This window comes from Urtica dioica, chromosome 4 (genome assembly GCF_054948205.1).
Source record: "Urtica dioica subsp. dioica isolate 48M chromosome 4, U.dioica_male_clone48M_v1_H2, whole genome shotgun sequence".
Lineage (NCBI taxonomy): Eukaryota > Viridiplantae > Streptophyta > Magnoliopsida > Rosales > Urticaceae > Urtica > Urtica dioica.
Genome location: NC_142759.1, coordinates 32,587,943 through 32,603,349, shown reverse-complemented (window position 1 = coordinate 32,603,349; position 15,407 = coordinate 32,587,943).

The window sequence follows — 15,407 nt, the reverse complement described above, 5'->3', positions numbered from 1 at the left end:
CGCGCGTCACTGGGCCGGGCGAGAGCCCAAGAGGCTTGGGCGGCCTGGGCGCGCGAGGGGGCTTCCCACCTGGGCCGGGCGCTGGTGAGGCCGGCCCAATGGCCTTGGGCGCCCAGCGTGTGGGCCCGGACGGGATGGCCCCGGGCGAGGATTGCCCGCCGGGCTCAGGGCCAAGCGCCGACGACGGGCCCATTGTTGGGCTGACCACCGGGGAGACAAGACCCGCCGGGCCGGGTACGTGCGCAAGGGACTTGCCGAACCGAGAATCGCCCCCGACTGCTCGGGCGACCGCCGCGAGGGACTTGCCGAACCGAGAATCGCCCCCGACTGCTCGGGCGAATAATCGGGTCGCTGTGCCATATCGACTGCCACCGTCACCTTAGCCGTGCAAGAGGAGTCGCGAGCCTTGGCCTTCCCAATCGAGGGATCTGCAATCCGAGGCGGCCTGGACTGCTCGGGCGTTGACATCTCCAGCTCGCTTTCGCTCGCCAGTTTCCTAAGCTTGAGGAAACGTTTTGACATCCCGTCATCGATATCGATCCTGCGACCGTTGCCCGACGATCTCCCGACTCGCCCACGAAAGGGGTACGCCGCTATTCACGAGGCAAGTCTCCGCGGAGGGCTGCGGTTACCCTTTCAGCCAGTGATCCAAGAGCTGCTGATTCGATTGGGAGTGCACGCGTCACAGATGTCCCTCTCCTTCTACCGAGTGGTCGCGGCGTGCCATATGATGCTCTATCGAGCAAAGAGGAGGGCGGTCACTGCAGATGACGTTCAAGATCTCGTGGTCGTTCGCGGGGTTCCGGGGAAACCGGGCTTCTACCTGGCGACCCCGCGAAAACGCATCTCCATCATTACCAAGGTTACCTCGAAGCATCGGTACCCTTGGGTGTGGGTGTCCGAGTCGGCCTTCGGGGCAGCGCCCCTAACGTTTGGACCCGCGGCTGAATTCCCATCCGTCGGGGATGCCGAGGACTCCGAACTTGTAGTGGTGATTAGGGCGGTCCCATATTCGAGGCGGCAATGATCGCTCTTCGAGTCCCCAGACCTAATGGCGAGAACTGGGTGGTTCGTGCCTGGCGACGAAGCTCCTCAATGCCCTGGTCCCGGCGTGGAGGTTGCGGAGGATCCCGAATCAGAGGCGGGGGGTTCGTCCGCCCCTTCCCCCGACGTGGGGGGTACTAGTCATACATATGCTTCTGTGTTACCGCACGTTTTGTTGTGTTATGCTTATTGCTATGTTCTAATTGACTGACGTCCTTTCTCCTTTGTAGATACCATGGTTCGACATCGGTCGCGCGCGCGAGTACTGAGGGTGGAACCTACCGTCGATGCTGCGGCCGCGCCTCGTTCCCGAGTCGAGGCTCGTCGTGGGGGATCGCCAACGCGGGTGAGGAACGAGGCGATCTCTTCCAACAAGCGACTGTCGTCGTCGACCTCCTTTGGTTCACCTTCCGGTCATAAGCGTCCCCATACGTCGGCGGCGCCGGATAGCATGGATTCGATGCTCCTAGTAGAGGCGGCGGAGCTGAGGGACCAGTGTTCCCGAGGGATCCTTGAAACCTCTCTGCGAGATTTCAAGGGTCTGCTGACGACGAGCGACCTTGAGCACTTCCAACAAGGAATCAGTGACGCTCGAAAGGTATGACCTGCTCGCTTGACTTATGTGCAACCATTATACTTATTTTGGTTGTGCGTTCATCACCCCTTTTCGCAGATGCTCGCGCGTCAAGAACGGAGCGACCGCATTCTCCGAGACATGTTGCGGCGAATGCAGATTATGCAGAAGGACATGGAGAGCGCGGCGGCCGACCATGCCGTCGCTCTAGCGGGGGTTCGGACCGCCCAGGAGTTCCAAGCACTCGAGGATGAGTTAAAGCGAGCTCGCGAGGAGTCGGCGGTCGAGAGATCGTTGCGTGTAGTCGAGCAGGCGTCTCGGGAGAAGGCGGAGCAAGCAGCTGACACCTTCTTGGGGGAGATGAAGAAACTCCAGGCGGCGCTCTCGAGCCGAGACGAGGAGCTAAATATCGTTCACGCTCGCCTATCGGCGAGCGAGATTTCTTGGGTCAAGGTCGAGAGGGAGAGGGACTCTCTACTAGTGGAGGTGCAGACTCTCACTGAGAAGAAGGACAACTCCGTGCGGTCCAAGGTGGACCTAGAGGACGATTGGGACCTTGCGTTGGAGGTGGCTCGTTACGAAGCGGCCATACGGGTTCGAGACACGACCGCGAAGGAGAACGCGTCCCGCGGGACCACCTTTTCCTTCTTCAACGCTATGTTCCCTCCTCTGGACGACGAGCCACAGGTGGACGACCCGCGTCCCCATGTCCCGGCGGAGGCTGCCCAATCGACGAACCGCCTGCTTGACGGAGAAGCTATCGATGGGTCAGGCGCCCCTCGCCCCGAGGATGACGAGGAGCAGATCGACTTTGGCTCAAAGTAGCCAATTTTACTTGGTTTTTCACGCATTTGTTTAGCGCTTGCATTGTGTTCCCTTTTGGATACTTGTTATGTTTTCCCTTGTTGGATATTAGTCGTACTTTCGTATTCTTTTCGTTGAGTTGTTTTATGCGACACTGTTTGCTTTCGTATTATGCGTCTAATTTTCTCGATTTACTATGCTTAGCGTAATCGATTTGCGCAATTCGATTAGTGCGTGTCTTACGAACCCGGCTTACTATATCTAGCGTAACCGGTTTGCACGGCTTAGTGGCGGCGAGGTTTCCCGCGAACGCTGGCTAGACTAGCTTCGTCGGGCGGATGCGAGTCTTTGCCGTTCATTTGTGACTCGCTGCCTATCGGCGCGTGCGAGCTGAATGACTATCGCGCCTAGCCGACGGCATGTACGCTACCTATCGGCGTGCGTGTTGTGCGCCAGCACGGGCTTGAGGTGAGCGCAGTTCCCAGCGAGCGCGATACTCGTCGGTATGCCTATCACGTTTTGGGTTTTGGCTGCCAAGATCAACGGTCCAGTGCGCGACCATGATCGGCCGACGCCCAGCTACCTATCGGTACGTGGGGCATCGAATCGTGCGAGAGCCTCGCGCGAGGGTCAGAGGTCCGGTGCGCGGATCCGATTTGTTGGCGTTTCATTACCTTTCGGGGAGTGAAACGTGGAGTCGTGCGAGTGCGTCGCACAAAGGATGTGTGGGGTCGGAGGTCCGGTGCGCGGATCCGACTTGTTGATGTTTTGCTACCTCTCGACGCGCGAAACGTGGGGTCGCGCGAGTGCGTCGTGCGAAAAATGTGTACCTGTTACCCTTATTAGCCCCCCGAGTTTCTTGTGTACTCGTAGAGGAGACTAGATATTATAATACTATAGGATAAAGGTTTCGAGATGAAATGTAATTCAATTATCGTGTCGAAATAGTTAAAAATTACATTCCCAAGCCATTGGCTTTATTTGAAACTCGAAATTGTCTTTTTCTAAAATCGAAAATAAGATGAAAATAACAAAACATAGGGCAATCGGGAACGGGCTTCTATTTGTGGTATTGTCGCAGGTGCTCCACGTTCCACGGGTGCGTGAATACGAGTCCTTCTAGGTTCTCGAGCTCGTACGTGCCGTTGTGGATGGCTCGGCGCACACGGTACGGGCCTTCCCAGGTGGGGCCCAGAACTCCCACCCCTTGCACCTTGGTGTTTTGGAACACCCTTCTAAGGACGAGGCTTTCGTCGGCGAACTTCCGCAGCTTGACCTTGGAATTGTAGTACTTCTCGACCTTCCTCTTTTGTGCAGCAAGGCGAGTGAGTGCGTCCGCCCTCTTCTCGTCTATGAGGTCCAGCTTGAGCCTAACCGCTTCGTCGTTGGCGGCTTCTTCATACTCTTTGATGTGCAAGGTTGGCAGCTTGGTCTCGACAGGTACCACGGCCTCGATACCGAATGCAAGAGAGAAAGGGTTTCGCTGGTCGCGCTTCGTGCGGTGGTTCGGTATGCCCAGAGGACCATGGGAAGCTCTTCGGCCCAAGCCCCCTTTCTCTCTTCCAGCTTCTTCATCAGATTCTCCTTGATTGTTTTGTTGACCGCCTCGACTTGACCGTTGGCCTGTGGATGGCGGGGAGAAGAGAAAGTCTTGCTAATGCGCAATTGTTCGCACATGTCCCGGAGGCGCGCATTGTCGAATTGCTTCCCGTTGTCGGTCACAATCGACGCGGGGATCCCGAAGCGGCAGACGATGTTCTTCCAGATGAAGCTCGTCGTGTTCGCCTCGGTGATCTTTGCCAGCGGTTCGGCCTCTACCCATTTCGTGAAGTAGTCGATCGCCACGATCGCATGCTTGTATTGCCTCGGGGCCGTAGGTAGCTCACCGATGAGGTCGATTCCCCACTTCGCGAAGGGTCGTGGCACAATGATCGGGCATAACGGGGCCGGTGCTTGGCGCGGGATGCGGGCGAACCTTTGGCATTTGTCGCACTTTTTGGCCCATTCGTGGGAGTCCTTTTTTAAGGTAGGCCAAAAATATCCGTGCCTTAGGAGCTTCAAGGCCAAAGATTCTCCGGCGGCATGGTTTCCGCACACCCTTTCGTGCACCTCGCGGAGCGCTTTCTTCGCCTCGACTTCGGTCAGGCAATGGAGAAGGGGCATGGAGTAGCCTCTTTTGAACAAGTTGTCTTCCCTCATTGTGTATTTCGGCGCCAAGCTTCTCAGCTTTCTGGCCTCTTCTTTGTCTTCGGGGACGACTCCTCGCTTAAGGAATTCCACGAGCGGCGTCATCCATGAGGGGGGCGGAGTTCCGTCATCTACCCCTACGTCGCCTCTTGAGACGTAGGGTCGATTAAACACTTCTATCGGGACGCTGCCCTCTCCCTTCTCGTCTATCCCGGACGCAAGGCATGCCAGGGCGTCGACTTCGATGTTCGCCTCTCGGGTAACTTGGACTATTTCGAACAATGACAGGGCCTCTAGATTCTTCTGGGTCTTCGACAGGTAGGCGATCATGTTAGGCTCTTTGGCTGCGTAGTCGCCCTTGACCTGGTTCACAATCAACTGCGAGTCGCAGTGGATGCGCAAGTTTTGGACGCCTAGCTTGTTTGCCAATTCCAAGCCAACGATCAGAGCCTCGTACTCTGCCTCGTTGTTGGAAGCCTTGAACTCGAACCGCAGGGCATATCTCAGTTTTTCCCTATCGGGATTTGTGAGTAGAACGCCGGCGCCAGCCCCCCGGGCGTTTGACGCGCCATCCACGTGCAAGTCCCAGACCGGCCCTATCGGGTCGTTGGTCCTCTTCTTCGATGACCCGTCGTGGTCGTTCTCCTTGTCTTCCTCGTTCTCGTTGCCTTTGTTGCCCTTGTCAGTTGAGGGTGCGCTTGTGAATTCGGCTACGAAGTCGGCGAGGGCCTGGCCCTTGATGGCAGTTCTCGGCTGAAACTCGACACCATACTCGCCCAGCTCTTGGGACCATATGGCCATTCGAGACGAGGTCCCTTTTTGTAGGGCCTTCTCGATGGGGTGTCTCGTACGCACCACGATCGGGTGCGCTTGAAAGTAGGGGCGAAGCTTCCTTGCGCTCGTGACGAGGGCGAGGGACAATTTCTCGATCTCTGGGTATCGAGTTTCAGCGTCGAGGAGCGCCTTACTGACATAGTAAACCGGCCATTGCACCTTGTCTTCCTCGCGTATCAGAACCGCGCTCACAGCCCTGTCGGTCACCGCGAGGTAGATATACAAGGTCTCGCCATCCTTCGGTTTTGCGAGGAATGGGGGGGAGCTGAATTAGGCCTTCATCTCGCGGAACGCCTTCTCGCACTCCTAAGTCCATACAAATCCGTCGGTCTTCGTTAGTGCCTTGAAAAATGGTTGGCACCTATCGGTTGCCTTGGAAACGAATCGCGCCAGGGCGGCGATCCTTCCTGTCAGACTTTGTACTTCTTTCACTTTCTGCGGCGACCTCATCTCTAAGATCGCCTTAATCTTTTCGGTATTAGCCTCAATCCCGCGGCGGCTCACCATGTAGCCCAGGAATTTTCCGGATTCAATCCCAAAAGCGCACTTGTTGGGGTTGAGCTTCATCTTGTAGCGCCGCAGGATTGAAAACATCTCCCTAAGGTCTCGAACGTGGTCGTGGGCCTTGAGGCTTTTGACAAGCATATCGTCTGTTGTCGAAAGAAAATGAACAACTATTGAAAACCTCGGGCGGTTCGATCCAAGGCCAGACCAAGTGATCGCACCCGGGCCAAGAGTGTGAACTCGAAAGTCTCGAGCTAGGTTTTCTCTGATTAACCCGCCTCTCGGGAGAGGTAGGGGGTGAGGAGGATGAGTGACCGTGCCTTGGGTGTCGGCTGCCTACGTACCCGTGCGTGGGATCAGGTCAGAACGTAGTTCAGGCGTGTGTAGCGCAATATGAGGCGTGGAGCCTTGGTGGAGAAGCATTCTCAACGAAGGAGACGAGGCGCGGAGGAGTCCTCGGCGGCGTCTCAGAACTTCGGAGATCGCGTACGCGTCTAGCATTTTAGACGCGCAAATGGACTCTAGTTGAGAACCCTAGGGGCGTGCTTTGAGCACCGGGGGGCGTTCGGTCAGAGGGAGCGAGGAGCGACGTCCGAGAAGTCCCCGTGAGTGCTTCAGAACCTCTGAGAATGAGAGAGACTTGCGAGAATGCTTCAGGCCAAAGATGGCATCAAAAGAAGCAGAGGAGAGTGAGAAATCGAGCGTATCGATAGGAGATGAAGGGATGGATTTCCCCTCAGTGGGAGGGGGTTTATATAGGTGTTTGAGGACCCTAAGGAGGTCCTTTGGCGTCCATGTGGGACTAGGAACGCGCGCCTCCTTGATTGGAGGCGCGCAAGGAGCAGCAGCGCACCATGCGCGGCGTGCAACCCGCGGCGCGCGGCGCACAACCCGCGGCGCGCATCTTGTGGCGCGCTGACCGCGCTGCTTGGCGCGCGGCGCGACCCTTCTTTGGCGCGGTGCGTGGGTCAGCCGGCGTGGCACGCGCTGGGCTGCCCCTTCGTGGGCTTTTCGCGACGATTGTTCTTCCGGGTCCATCGAGCCATTGTGGGCTTTGCATCCCGGGTTTGTGACGCGAATGTATCTATTTGATGGATAGAAGTCGAGTCGAGGCTCGACTCGAGGAGCGAATCTCGACTCGAGGAGACTGACCCGAGGCTCGACTCGAGGAGACTGACTCAAGGTTCGACTTGAGGAGCCGATTCACATCTCGACTCGAGGGGCTAGGCTCGACTCGAGGAGTCAAGAGTTTGGGCGAGGGCTTGAAGGCTTGCCACTCTTCAGCACCTCTGGCCTGACCATCGGCCCTTTGAGCGGCGTGCCTTCTCGGCGTCTCGGGTTTTCCGAAAACGATCGACAACATTAGCCCCCCAAGTTCGTCGCTCGGGTTGTTCCCGGCGGTGAACTTTTTGTCTTTCCCGTTGGGCGTTTGAGGAAAATATCTTCAAAATCCCGTCACCCAAGGAAAATTTTCCTTTCCTTTTTTTTTTTTTTTCGGCTCAGCCGCGCGGCGCGTGCCCCGGACGGCGTGGCGCGCGGTTTGTGCAGCTCAGCCTGCGCGGCGCGCGGGCTAGGTGCGCGGCGCGCCCCGTGCGTGGGACTGGTTCGCCTTGCGCGGGGGAAATCCGACTTTTTGGAGTTTTTCTCTGTTTTTTCTCCTTGTGGGAGTAGGATTTCGACTCCTACCCCCCCAGGAGTCTATAAATAGACCCCCCCTCTCTCCTATTCCTCTACTTTATTTTTTTCTTTTTCTCTACGCTTGTTTCTTTTTTACGCTTGCATTATGGGTGTCCCTTCCCTTTTCTCAACTGAGAGTCCCGAGATTGATTTCTCTCTCTTGTTTCAGGGTTCTGAACATGTAGAGGATGATCTCTTCGCGAGATTAGGGGAAGTTCCTCTGCACGTGGAAGAGAATCCAAGCGGAGTAGAGCAGTGGCTCGAAGAAGGCGAGCTGGGCGTGACCGAGCCTGTTGCTCAGCCTCAAGAAGAGTGCGCGCCAGCTGGCCGCGACACAATGGGGAGTTTGATCATCCCACGTCCGGGGAACCTGCCCCTCGCCTCGTGATCAAGTTAGTTGGCGAGGGGATTCGCGACAAAGCCTGGCTCGACGTGCCGTAGTCCGACTTCGACCCTCATGGCGCGTCGGGAGATATTGCGGGTGTGGATGCAGTGACTCCGCTAGAGTTGGTCCTCGACGAGATTGACTGCGTGGACGACTTTGGTCCCGAGTCTGAAGATCTCGGAGGTGAGTCAGAGGCATGTCCGGGGGCTGAAGGCCTCACGCCGGAGCGCTCCGAAGGGCCGTCAGCGACTGCCGCGGCCGTGCCAGATGGTGGAGGTCCATCCGTGGAGCCAGGGGGTGCTCAGCCCGAGACCCCTGACGCTGAGGCGATAGTGTCAACGAGGTCGCTTGCTAGGACGGAGTGGTATCCCGAGGAGGGCTTTGCTGCTCCCGAGGGCTTTAATTGTTCGGGGGTCGATGCCTCGAGCTCGCTCACCTACCGAACATTCATCGGCCTCAGGGAGGCATTCGCCATTCCACCGTCCGTGGCGCTTCTCCGTCCTTTACAGGGCGACCGTCCTTTCCGTCCTCGTGGTGGGTTTGCCGCAGTTTCAGTTGCGAGTCTCAACTGCGTGTTGCAGTTGCCGTTTCAACCCATCGTTCAACAGCTCCTCGCCCGTCTGGGGGTGCATGCATGTCAGATGAGTCCGGCGTTCTACCGCATCGTGGCGATGTGTCACATGGAGTGGCTTTCGTAATCTCATCGCGGTCTTCCCTGCGCCCGGGCGACCCAGTTTCTTCATGGCCCGCGATCGCCGGAACACTAAGCTGATCATGGACTCAGAGAAGTATAACCGACGACCATGGGTGTGGGTCTCGATGGAGGCTTTTGGCGATGCGCCGCTCCGGTTCGGTCCCTTGACTGAGTTTTCCGCTGACGCGGGGGCCGATGATCTCGACTTCGTGAAGGAGATCCGGGGAATGTCAGAGGCTCGGAAGGCCGTCGAACGATTTCGTTCCCCTGAGCTGATGGCTTCAACCGGGTGGTTCTCGCTTTTTCCTCCTAGCCGTGGCGACAGTCGGCAGGCCGAGAGTTCTCCTAGTGCCGCATCATCTCTCTCGAGCGGCGGTCTTCCAAGTATTTCGACGTTTCACTCTTTCTGTTTTTGTTCTTAGTCTAGGGTTTTGACTTTGTCGCTTTTGTAGTTTCTTTGGCTAGGGTGAGGGCTCGAGCGCGCTTAGCGAAGGCTTCTCGGGACCCGAAGTCGTTGGCGGCGGTCCGTTCTCGGATTGCCGCGTGGAACGATCGGGAGAAACCCGACCTTGATCATCCGACGGAGAACGGTCCTCGCGCTTCTTTGAAGCGACCTTCCTCCTCGGCTCTACCAGACACGTCTTCGGACTCCAAGCGCGTAAACTCGATGGTTGACGTGGAGGCTGCGGAGGTTAGGGGAGAATGTTCCCTGGGCCTTGCTCAATCTTCGATGAAGATGTGGAAGAGCGTTGTGGCCAGCAGTGACGTGGAGTTCTTTCGTCATGGCGTCTCTGACGCACAGAGGGTACGTTTCTCTTGCGTTGTTCGTTTAAGGCCTTGTCCTTTGCTGACTTATCTTTTTGCCTTCTCAGGTGCTTGCTCGAGCGACCCGGGGCGAGAAGATCCTTCACGACCTCATCCGGCGGATGAGCCGTGCTCAGGAGGAGCTTGCTCAAGCGAAGTCTCAGCTGGCCCACGCCGAGCGAGGTTCTCACTCAAAGGCGGAGTTTGCGAGTCTCCGCGAGCAGCTTCAAGAGGCTCGTGTGGAATTGGGGGTTACCCGTGGCAAGTGCGACCGTGCTCAGTCGGCCGTGGCAAAGATGGATGAGGAGCTAACGACGGAACGTCAAGCTCTCGAAGTGGCGACTTGGTCGACGGAGGTATTCCGGAGCGAGGTGCGAGACCTTCGACGCCAGTTGGAATCACGCACAGAAGAGGTAAGCATTGTTCAGAGCCAGCTTACGTCGAGCGAAGCTGCCCGTGTTCGAGCAGAGCGTGAGCGCGACTCCTTGGCGGAGGAGGTGGCTCGGGTCACTGCGGAGAAAGCTGCGGCGGAACAGCTCGCGTCCGATCTTCAAGACGACTTCGACGTCGGAGTCGAAGAGGCAAGACATGCGGCGGCGGTGGAGTATCGGGACGCCACAGCTACCGATAATGCCTCTCGGGGGGTCACCTTCCACTTCTTCGACTCGCTGTTCCCACCACTCGACGGGGCCGATCTTGTTGGCGACGATCCCGCCGAGTGACATGTTTTTTCTTTATTGTTTTTCTCACGCAAGTGTTTAGCGCACACTCTTTTTTAGGTTTTTCCATTCAGCGCACTTGTTTTAGCGCTTGCTTACTAGGATTTTTCCCTTCAGGGCACTTGTCTTAGCGCATGCTTTCTAGGATTTTGAGGTAGTTGCCCTTTTCTTTTATGAGAAGTTATTTGTTTTTATGAACGTTTTTGCTCATTCGTTTGTCATGGCATGTTTTGATAAACAAGTTTTGTGTCAACGGTCTTGCTAGTTCTTTCATCTCAGCAGGATCTCACTTCGGACGCGCCAATCTCTTTGATGGTTTGCGTTCCGTAAGTTTTTTCGACTGTGAGTCAGCCATGCTTAGTGCGCCATGTAGGCACCTTACGTGAGCCGGATTGCACCATGTAGATGTCTTAGGTTGCGCCATGTAGCGTCTTAGGTTGCGCCATCTAGGCGTCTTAGGTGCGCCATGTAGGCGTCTTAGGTTGCGCCATGTAGGCGTCTTACGTGCGCCATGTAGGCTTCTTAGGTGCACCACGTAGGCGTCTTACGTGCGCCATGTAGGCGTCTTAGGTCACGCCATGTAGGCGTCTTAGTTGCGCCATGTAGGCATCTTAGGTTGCGCCATGTAGGCGTCTTAGGTGCGTCTCGAGGGACGACTTGGTTGCGCCATGTAGGCGTCTTAGGTGCGTCTCGAGGGACGACTTGGTTGCGCCATGTAGGCGTCTTACGTGCGCCATGTAGGCGTCTTAGGTTGCGCCATGTAGGCGTCTTACATGCGCCATGTAGGCGTCTTAGGTGCGCCACGTAGGCGTCTTACGTGCGCCATGTAGGCGTCTTAGGTCGCGCCATGTAGGCGTCTTAGTTGCGCCATGTAGGCGTCTTAGGTTGCGCCATGTAGGCGTCTTACGTGCGCCATGTAGGCGTCTTAGGTTGCGCCATGTAGGCGTCTTACAAATTTTTTGGTGGAGCGTGTTCTTTTGAGGGTTTCCTTACCATTGCTAGCCCCCCCAAGTTTTAGGGTTTTAATTTTTTATAACCGGAAAACTTGCACAAAACGAAATTTGAAACGGAAGACTTGAGTTTTATTACTTTTGCGAAAAATTTGCGAGAAATTTAAAATCCTAAAACATTGGCTAGTTGGCCTTATTGCAAATGGGAAATAAAAGCGATAAAAACGTGGGGAACGCTAGCTACTGGTAGTACTGCCTCAAGTGTTCCGCATTCCACGGGTGGCGAATCGGAGTTCCGTCTGTGTGCTCGATGTAGTATGTCCCGGCGTGAATGACTTTTGGGACTCTATATGGACCTTCCCAGTTCGGGCCTAGGACGCCGGCGCCTTGGACTTGTGTATTCTGGAACACTCGTCTGAGTACAAGGCTTCCGACGGCAAAGGTTCGCCTTTTGATCTTGGAGTTGTAGTATCTTTCGACCTTGCGCTTCTGTGCGGCGAGGCGTCTAAACGCTTCTGATCTCTTTTCGTCAATCAAATCCAGCTCCAGGCGCATGGCCTCATCGTTGTTTGCTTCGTCGAACGTATCGACTCGGAACGTGGGTATCTCGGTTTCGATTGGAACCACAGCCTCGATCCCGTACGCGAGGGAGAACGGCGTTTCGCCGGTGGCGTTTCGCGCGGTTGTCCTGTACGCCCATAGGACGAATGGCAATTCCTCGGCCTAGGCGCCTTTTCTGTCTTCGAGCTTCTTTTTCAGGTTGCTCTTGATAGTCTTGTTCACCGCTTCGACCTGGCCGTTGGCCTGAGGATGACGCGGCGAGGAGAAGGTCTTGCTGATCTTCAGTTGATCGCAGATATCTCTTACTCGCGCGTTGTCGAATTGTGCTCCGTTGTCGGTCACAATCGAGGCGGGGATACCATGCCTGCATATGATGCTTTTCTAGATGAAGCTTGTCGTGTTTGCTTTAGTTATTCTGGCGAGCGGCTCGGCCTCTACCCACTTAGTGAAGTAGTCGATGGCGATTATGGCATATTCGTATTGCCTCGGCGCTCTAGGGAGCTTGCCAATGATGTCCACGCCCCACTTAGCAAAGGGACGTGGGACAACGATGCTGCTTAATGGGGTCAGAGGCTGTCACAGAATTTCCCCGAAGCGCTAGCATTTGTCACAACGCCTTGCTCATTCGCAAGCATCTCGCTTCATGGTAGGCCAGAAATAGCCTTGCTTAAGCGCTCTAAGCACGAGGGAAGTTCCAGCGGCATGGTTCCCACAGATGCCCTCATGAATTTTGCGGAGGACCTTGGTCGACTCAACGCTATCGAGGCATCGGAGCAGCGGTGTTGAGTAACCGCGCTTATAGAGTATGCCCTCACGGAGGTTGTATTTGGATGCCAAGGCCCTCAGCTTATCGGCTTCTTTGCGGTCTTCGGGGAGTTCCCCTCTTCGCAGAAACTCGACAATCGAGTCCATCCAAGTCGATTGAGATGCCACCTCTATGGTCCCGATTTCGTCTCGGGAGACGGATGGCCGTGGGAGAAATTCAATGGGTACGGTCCCCAATCCGTCTTCGTCGATGCCAGATCCAAGGCGAGCAAGCGCGTCAGCCTCTGAATTTTGTTCCCTCGGGATTTGGTGAATCTCGAACCAAGAGAAGGCATCTAGTTTGGAGTTTGTCTTAGCCAGGTATGCAACCATATTAGGTTCCTTGGCGGTGTAATCTCCTTTAACCTGGTTCACGATCAACTGCGAGTCGCAGTGTATTCGCAGGTTATGAGAGCCAAGCTTCTGCGCTAGCTCTATCCCCACAATGAGCGCCTCATATGCGGCTTCATTATTGGAGGCCTGGAAGCCGTAGTGCAGGGCGTAACGTAACCTTTCCCCGTCGGGGTTAATCAGGATTATTCCGGCGCCAGCCCCCCGAGCATTAGATGCTCCGTCTACGTACAACTCCCAGATGGGACCCGTCGGGTCTACCTTTCTTTTCCGAGTTAATGCATCATCGTTTAGGTCAGTTTCCGCTCTTCCCATATCGGGAGTATAGGAGAATTCTACCACGAAGTCGGCTAAGGCCTGCCCCTTTATAGCCGTTCTCGGGTGGAACTCAATCCCGTACTCGCTCAATTCTTGGGACCAGATCGCCATGCGAGTCGATGTTCCCTTTTGAAGAGCTTTACCGATCGGATGCTCGGTTCGCACCGCGATTGGGTGAGCTTGGAAGTACGGTCGTAGCTTGTTAGCTACCGTTATGAGAGCTAGAGAAAGTTTCTCTATTTCGGTGTAGCGCGTTTCCGCGTCAAGTAAGGCTTTGCTCACGTAGTAGACCGGCCATTGGACCTTGTCTTCTTCGCGAACAAGAACAGCACTTACAGCTCTTTCAGAGACGGCGAGATATACGTATAGCATCTCGCCCTCTCTTGGTTAAGAGAGGAATGGTGGGGAGCCAAAGTAAGCCTTCATTTCCTGGAAGGCATTTTCGCATTCGTCCGTCCACTCGAAGCCGTCCGTTTTCTTTAGAGCTTTGAAGAACGGTTGACACTTGTCGGTGCCTTTAGACACAAAGCGTGCCAGAGCGGCAATCCGACCGGTCAGGCTTTGCACCTCTTTGACTCGTCTTGGAGACTTCATTTCAAGGAGTGCCTTGATTTTTGTTGTCGGTCGTTTTCGGAAAACCCGAGACGCCAAGAAGACACGCCGTTCAAAGGGCCGATGGTCATGCCGGAGGTCCTGAAGAGCGGCAAGCCTTCTGTCATGAGTCGACTGGCAAGTCCTCGTGCCAAATCCTCATGCCCCTCGAGTCGAGCCTTGAGTCGTTCTCCTCGAGTCGAGCCTCGAGTTGTTCCTCGAGTTGAGCCTCGAGTCGAGCCTCGAGTCGTTCCTCTAGTCGATCCTCGAGTCGCTCCTCGAGTCGAGCCTCGAATCGTTCTCCTCGAGTTGAGCCTCGAGTCGTTCCCCTCGAGTCGGTCCTCGAGTTGGGCCTCGAGTCGTCCTCCTCGAGCCGAGCCTCGAGTTGTCCTCCTCGAGTCGAGCCTCGAGTCGTCCTCCTCAAGTCGAGCCTCGAGTTGCTCCTCAAATCGAGTCACTCTCGTCAAGTGGAAACCTTCATATTTCACGTGGCAAGAATGGTATTCGAAGACCCCTAAAGGCCCGCAAGAGTCCGACAAGACGGGCCATGCACCGCACGCGCAGCCGCGCCGGCCAGCAACGCACAGCAAGCCGCGCCGGGCAGGCCGCGCGCCGCGCCAGACAGCCGCGCGCCGCGCCAAGACAAGCCCGCGCCGCGCATCCCGCGCCGCACGTCCCGCACCGCGCATCCCGCGCCGCACGTCCCGCGCCGCGCCTGGTGACCCGCGCGCCGCGCTCCGTGCGCCGCGCGCGCCGTGCGCCTCCACTTGACAGCGCGCGCGCCCCTAGTCCCACATGGACGAAAAAGGGACCTTCTAAGGCCCCCAAACACCTATAAATACCCCTCTCATTGAGGGGAAAGCCATCCCATTTATTCTCAAGGAACTTGAGACTTCTCTCTGCTTCTCTAGATGCCATCCTTGGCCTGAAGCGGATTCTCCTCGATTTCTCGTTCTTAGAGGTTCCGAAGCACTCACGGGGACTTCCCGGACGTTGCTCCCTCTGACCGAACACCCCCCGGTGCTCAAGCACGCCCCTAGGGTTCTCAACTAGAGTCCCCCTGCGCGTCTAACACGCTAGACGCGCACGCGATCTCCGAAGTTCTGAGACGCCGCCGAGGACTCCTCCGCGTCTCGTCTCCTTCGTTGAGTACGCTTCTCCACCAAGGCTCCGCGCCTTACATTGTGTTACATACGCCTGAACTACGTTCTGACCTGATCCCACACACGGGTACGTAGGCAGCCGAAACCCAAGGCACGGTCACTCCTCCTCTTCACCCCCTACCTCTCCCGAGAGGCGGGTTGATCGGAGAAAACCTAGCTCGAGACTTTCGAGTTCACACTCTTGGCCCGGGTGCGATCACTTGGTCCGGCCTTGGATCGAACCGCCCGAGGTTTTCATTAGTTGTTCATTTTCGTGCGACAACATTTTGGCGCTAGAAGGAGGGGACTTCCCGACCTGTTCAGCCCGAAATCCCTTCTGTTCATCTTCTTCTTTTCTTCTACAAATTCAACTTTCTCGAACTTGAGAAAAGATGATTAGTCAACCACCCGTACGTTCTGAGGGCATTAACAACCCCGATAACGTCACTGGGACCAAAAAATAT